At 40.5% G+C, this 7,500-nt stretch overlaps 1 protein-coding gene across 3 annotated transcripts in view; it reads left to right on the top strand.

Moving 5' to 3' along the window:
- The window catches only part of fam49a (family with sequence similarity 49 member A), a 73,246-nt gene that overhangs the window by 16,376 nt on the left and 49,370 nt on the right, over positions 1-7,500 (top strand). The gene's annotated exons all lie outside the window — the stretch shown is intronic.

Below are 7,500 nucleotides of genomic sequence, written 5' to 3'. Positions count from 1 at the left end.
CGACAAACCATGTTCCCGACGTCTACAAAGCAATTGGCTACTTGCTGCCGCCTACTGATATGGAAGAGTATAACATGGTTACTCTGACGAGCTCTAGACAGCATTGACACTCAACAACGGCACATTATTTGGTAATTACTGGTTTACAAAAAATATTTTGAGCCCAAGTAGGTGAAATTACATAATCTCCCACAGCAGACGAGACTGTATCTGTGGTCGAACAACACTGCCATAAAGCATGCACGTGTCACAATGTGACCATGAGAATCAAACTGACGGCTCCCAGTTCCTCATTCGCCCCGAACTGTGTGTGTGTGTGTTTGAGAGTGTGTGTTGTCATTCATGTTCCACTTTTTTGGGACTTTCTGTCAGGCGAGACAACCTTTTCAGTCCCCTTTGTGTTCTTGCTGCCGACTTGTGTTCAGGTGATTTAGGTGCATGCAGCGACTGCATTTTGTTCTGCTCACAATCTGTTTTCTGGAAGTTGGGTTTGGTGAAGTCCTATCACTGCTCACAATCTGTTTTCCGGAAGTTGGGTTTGGTGAAGTCCTATCACTGCTCACAATCTGTTTTCCGAAAGTTGGGTTTGGTGAAGTCCTATCACTGCTATCCTATCTGTTTTCCGGAAGTTGGGTTTGGTGAAGTCCTATCACTGCTCACAATCTGTTTTCCGAAAGTTGGGTTTGGTGAAGTCCTATCACTGCTCACAATCTGTTTTCCGGAAGTTGGGTTTGGTGAAGTCCTATCACTGCTCACAATCTGTTTTCCGAAAGTTGGGTTTGGTGAAGTCCTATCACTGCTATCCTATCTGTTTTCCGGAAGTTGGGTTTGGTGAAGTCCTATCACTGCTCACAATCTGTTTTCTGGAAGTTGGGTTTGGTGAAGTCCTATCACTGCTCACAATCTGTTTTCCGGAAGTTGGGTTTGGTGAAGTCCTATCACTGCTCACAATCTGTTTTCTGGAAGTTGGGTTTGGTGAAGTCCTATCACTGCTCACAATCTGTTTTCTGGAAGTTGGGTTTGGTGAAGTCCTATCACTGCTCGCAATCTGTTTCCTCGAAGTTGGGTTTGGTGAAGTCCTATCACTGCTCACAATCTGTTTTCTGGAAGTTGGGTTTGGTGAAGTCCTATCGCTGCTCACAATCTGTTTTCTGGAAGTTGGGTTTGGTGAAGTCCTATCACTGCTCACAATCTGTTTTCTGGAAGTTGGGTTTGGTGAAGTCCTATCACTGCTCACAATCTGTTTTCTGGAAGTTGGGTTTGGTGAAGTCCTATCACTGCTCACAATCTGTTTTCTGGAAGTTGGGTTTGGTGAAGTCCTATCACTGCTCGCAATCTGTTTTCTGGAAGTTGGGTTTGGTGAAGTCCTATCATTGCTCACAATCTGTTTTCTGGAAGTTGGGTTTGGTGAAGTCCTATCGCTGCTCACAATCTGTTTTCTGGAAGTTGGGTTTGGTGAAGTCCTATCACTGCTCACAATCTGTTTTCTGGAAGTTAGGTTTGGTGAAGTCCTATCACTGCTCACAATCTGTTTTCTGGAAGTTGGGTTTGGTCAAGTCCTACTCTGCTCACAATCTGTTTTCCGGAAGTTGGGTTTGGTGAAGTCCTATCACTGCTCACAATCTGTTTTCTGGAAGTTGGGTTTGGTGAAGTCCGATCGCTGCTCACAATCTGTTTTCCGGAAGTTGGGTTTGGTGAAGTCCTATCACTGCTCACAATCTGTTTTCTGGAAGTTGGGTTTGGTGAAGTCCTATCACTGCTCACAATCTGTTTTCTGGAAGTTGGGTTTGGTGAAGTCCTATCACTGCTCACAATCTGTTTTCTGGAAGTTGGGTTTGGTCAAGTCCTACTCTGCTCACAATCTGTTTTCCGGAAGTTGGGTTTGGTGAAGTCCTATCACTGCTCACAATCTGTTTTCTGGAAGTTGGGTTTGGTGAAGTCCGATCGCTGCTCACAATCTGTTTTCTGGAAGTTGGGTTTGGTGAAGTCCTATCGCTGCTCACAATCTGTTTTCTGGAAGTTGGGTTTGGTGAAGTCCTATTACTGCTCACAATCTGTTTTCTGGAAGTTGGGTTTGGTGAAGTCCTATCACTGCTCACAATGTGTTTTCCGGAAGTTGGGTTTGGTGAAGTCCTATCACGGTTGTAAGGCACGGCCGTGTGTCGAGCTGGTTTTCATTGAAGGCCACTTCGCCTTCAGAGGGCCGCTTGTAACAGCGAATAATACAGTGGAACCTCGATCTACAAATCAAGTTGGTTCTTCAACGTGGTTGGCCATGTGAAACGTTCGTATTGTGACGCAGAGTTTCCCATTAGAAACAATGTAAACATTGGTTCTCGCCTTGACAAAAGTCCCTATTTTGGTAAAAAACTGCACACTTTGAAGACACTATTATGTATGTGTGTGTATATATATGTGTATATATATTGTGTGTATATATCTCTGCGTACATATGTAGGTATACGTAAATAAGTGTATATCTGTGTGTATACCGTATACAAAACCCAAAACCAGTGAAGTTGGTACGTTGTATGAATGGTAAATAAAAACAGAATACAATGATTTGCGAATCCCTTTCTACTTATATTCAATTAAGTAGACTGCAAAGAAAATATATTTAATGTCTGAACTGAGAAACTGAATTTTTTTTTTGTGCAAATAATCATTAACTTAGAATTTAATGGCAGCAACACATGGCAAAAAAGTTGGCACAGGGGCATTTTTACCACTGTGTTACATGGCCTTTCCTTTTAACAACACTCAGTAAATGTTTGGGAACTGAGAAGACCAATTTTTGAAGCTTTCAGGTGGAATTCTTTCCCATTCTTGCTTGATGTACAGCTTCATTTGTTCAACAGTCCGGGGTCTCCGTTGTGGTATTTTAGGCTTCATAATGTGCCACACATTTTCAATGGGAGACAGGTCTAGACTCCAGGCCAGTCTAGTACCCGCACTCTTTTACTACGAAGCCATGCTGTTGTAACACGTGCAGAATGTGGCTTGGCATTGTCTTGCTGAAATAAGCAGGGGCGTCCATGAAAAAGACGTTGCTTGGATGGCAACATATGTTGCTCCAAAACCTTTCAGCATTAATGGTGCCTTCACAGATGTGTAAGTTACTCATGCCTTGGGCACTAATACACCCCCATACCATCACAGAGGCTGGCTTTTGAACTTTGCGCCGAAAAGAGGTTCTTGTCCACTTTGGTCCAGAGGACACTACATCCACAGTTTCCAAAAACAATTTGAAATGTGGACTCATCCGACCACAGAACACTTTTCCACTTTGCATCAGTCCATATTAGATGAACCCGGGCCCAGCGAAGCCGGCAGCGTTTCTGGGTGTTGTTGATAAATGGCTTTCGCTTTGCATAGTAAAGTTTTAACTTGCACTTACAGATCTAGCGACGATATCCTTTACACACTGATGTCGGTTTTTGATGCAGTACCGCCTGAGGGATCGAAGGTCACGGGCATTGCCGCTTACGTGCAGTGATTTCTCCAGATTCTCTGATTCTTTTGATGATATTACGAACCGTAGATGGTGAAATCCCTAAATTTCTTGCAATAGTTTATTCAGAAATGTTGTTCTTAAACTGTTCAACAATTTGCTCACGCTTTTGATCACAAAGTGGTGACCCTCGCCCCATCCTTGTTTGTGAATGACTGAGCATTTCATGGAAGCTGCTTTTATACCCAATCATGGCACCCACCTGTTCCCAATTAGCCTGTTCACCTGTGGGATGTTCCAAATAAGTGTTTGATGAGCATTCCTCAACTTTATCAGTCTTTTTGTGCCACTTGTGCCAGCTTTTTCGAAACATGTTGCAGGCATCAAATTGCAAATGAGCTAATACTTGCAAAATAATCGGAGAGCTACTTATTCCTGTTTTTCGCCACACTCAGTCTGGCTGTCGTATTTGTTTTCACAGTTCACAGCTCTTTCAACAGTTACGTCATAGATCTATATGAAAATAGCTTCAATATAGAGGCAGCTAAATAAGCGGTGCTTCTTACTACTCCTCTTCAAACGTGCTGTACTGAAACAACCGTAAATATGCGATGCTTGACATTGTATCGTATGCATGTTTGAAGTAAACTGAACTTGTTTTTCCACTCTACCCGTACTTTAATGAATCAAAACATTTTTTGTTTAATAAAACATTTACATTTTTTGTTTTTGTATCAAAATAGATTTCGGCCCTGGTATCGGTACTAAAATATCGGACGACACCAGAGTCTACCAAAACCTGCCGGTGTAGAATGTTGAAATAAAGATGGAACTTTGCGGCTCGGGTGAACATGAGCCGCAGCCATCCGAGCAGGAGCATAGGGTGTAACGGCACATGCGGACTCCCACACACACACACACACACACACACACACACACACACACACACACACACACACACACACACACACACACACACACACACACACATACATACATAGTGGCATAGTCAAACAAGCCTCAGTCACATGGTCATGGATCCCTTTGTGTTTGCAGTCTTCTTGACATGCTTGGCTTGGAACAGAAGTGGCATTGAGCAGGGAAGTTGGAAGAATTACGCTGCAACCCTCTGCCTCCTCCCCTTCAAATACCAAATACTTGACTTGCCTCTTGCACTGGTTCATCACCCTCCTCCTATTGTTCTCCCTGCACATTTACTTCTCCTTCGATGCCTTTTCAAAACGTTCAAATCCAAAGGAAATGCACTGTATGACCTGTAGGGCAGAAACTTGAAATGGCAAAAGACAGTCAGTATGTTTAAGGCCATGTCTACACTAAGTCGTTTAACCTCTTAAATTTATATTATTATTTGGTGCAGCTGAGCCGGAGCAATATTTTTGCTTAATTAAAGGGGAACATTATCACCAGACCTATGTAAGCGTCAATATATACCTTGATGTTGCAGAAAAAAGACCATATATTTTTTTAACCGATTTCTGAACTCTAAATGGGTGAATTCTGGCGAATTAAACGCCTTTCTATTATTCGTCACATCGGGAAGCAATCCGCCATTTTCTCACATTCGTCGGTGTGTTGTCGGAGGGTGTAACAACACGAACAGGGACGGATTCAAGTTGCACCAGTGGCCCAAAGATGGGAAAGTGGCAAGAAATTGGACGAAATTTGTTCAAAATACGAGGCTGTGGGGAAAGCCGACGAAATGGTCGGTCGTTTGTTCCGCACACTTTACCGACGAAAGCTATGCCACGACAGAGATGGCAAGAATGTGTGGATATCCTGCGACACTCAAAGCAGATGCTGACATCAACTCCAAAACTGGACAGATCAGCTTTCAGGAAAAGAGAGCGGATGAGGGTATGTCTACAGAATATATTAATTGATGAAAACTTTATTCATTACTCGCGGTTTTACGTAAATTATTATACATAAACTGTGTTTACCAATAATTTAGCTTAAAAACATTAATTTTTTTCAACCATTCGAGTACATTCGGGTAGTCTTGTGTAATGCAGTATTTTGTGTCTATTTAGGTATTGTTAACCTGAGTGCTGAAATCGTGGAAAAATATATGTTCTTAGCGCGCCTGAAATGGGCTGTCTGCACTCTCAAAGTGCATGTTGTTGCCAAATGTATTTCATATGCTGTAAACCTAGTTCATAGTTGTTAGTTTCCTTTAATGCCAAACAAACACATACCAACCGTTGGTTAGAAGGCGATCGCCGAATTTGTCCTCGCTTTCTCCCGTGTCGCTGGCTGGCGTGTCGTTTTCGTCGGTTTCGCTTGCATACGGTTCAAATCGTTATGGCTCTATAGCTTCAGTTTCTTCTTCAATTTCGTTTTCGCTACCTGCCTCCACACTACAACCATCCGTTTCAATACATGCGTAATCTGTTGAATCGCTTAAGCCGCTGAAATCCGAGTCTGAATCCGAGCTAATGTCGCTATACCTTGCTGTTCTATCCGACATGTTTGTTTGTATTGGCATCACTGTGTGACGTCACAGGAAAATGGACGGGTGTATATAACGATGGTTAAAATCAGGCACTTTGAAGCTTTTTTTAGGGATATTGCATGATGGGTAAAATTTAGAAAAAAACTTCGAAAAATAAAATAAGCCACTGGGAACTGATTTTTAATGGTTTTAACCCTTCTGAAATTGTGATAATGTTCCCCTTTAAGGTTTAATCATACATGTTAAGATGTGCCCTCAATTACTGTGTTTGGCCTAATTGTCTTTTTTGATTGATTGATTGAAGCTTTTATTAGTAGATTGCACAGTACATATTTTGTACAATTGACCACTAAATGGTAACACCCGAATAATTTTTTCAACTTGTTTAAGTCGGGGTCCACGTAAATCAATTCATGGTATTTATTTCCTAAACGTCTGTTTTCATTATTGAAGGCTGACACGCACAGCTGAAATGCGTCCGTGGTTGATTGTGCCAATTTGTGTGTGCTAATAAAAACAGGTGCGCTCACAGCCCCATGTGCTGTGTGGTGTGACCGCATAAATAAAGTTCTTGTCTCTCATGCGTTTTTGATCATTATTATACAGTGCCGTCAGTCTATCCCAGGGCAGCTGTGGCTATGAAAGTAGCTTACCACCACTAGGTGTGAATGATTGATGGGTTCTACATGTAAAGCGACTTTGGGTACTTAGAAAAGCGCTATATAAATCCCAGTTATTATTATTATTATTATTATTAAATGGTGATTTCACCACACAAATCCACTGAGCTGTTTTCAACCTGCCAACAATACATAATCAATATTAAAAGACAAACCACTTAATAATGATTACGACAGTTTTACATTTTAAGAATGCAATACAGTTCATTGCATTCTTTGCATGCAAAATAGTAATCAATGTTCTTTTTGCCATCATAACATGTTTGAGATGAAAACACACACATATATATATATATATATATATATATATATATATATATATATATATATATATATATATATATATATATATAATATTTAAAATGTGTTCAAAATTAATATTCCCTGAGAAAGTTAAAATAAAACTATATTCTTAGTATCAAAAATAAAACAATATGTTTTCATTATATCAAACATAAAAAGTGGATTAGGTACCGTATTTTTCGGATTATAAATCGCTCCGGCCGAAAATGCATAATAAAGAAGGAAAAAAACATATATACGTCGCGCTCGAGTATAAGTCGCATTTTTTGGGGAAATTTATTTGATAAAAGCCAACACCAAGAATAGACATTTGAAAGGCAATTTAAAATAAATAAAGAATAGTGAACAACAGGCTGAATAAGTGTACGTTATATGAGGCATAAATAACCAACTGAGAACGGGCCTGGTATGTTAACGTAACATATTATGGTAAGAGTCATTCAAATAACTATAACGTATAGAACATGCTATACGTTTACCAAACAATCTGTTACTCCTAATCGCTAAATCCCATGAAATCTTATACGTCTAGTCTCTTACGTGAATGAGATAAATAATATTATTTGATATTTTACGGTAATGTGTTAATAATT

The sequence above is a fragment of the Nerophis lumbriciformis genome, linkage group LG26 (assembly GCF_033978685.3).
Source record: "Nerophis lumbriciformis linkage group LG26, RoL_Nlum_v2.1, whole genome shotgun sequence".
NCBI lineage: Eukaryota > Metazoa > Chordata > Actinopteri > Syngnathiformes > Syngnathidae > Nerophis > Nerophis lumbriciformis.
Note: the sequence above shows the minus strand (reverse complement) of the source record. Positions and strands in the feature narration are given on the sequence as shown.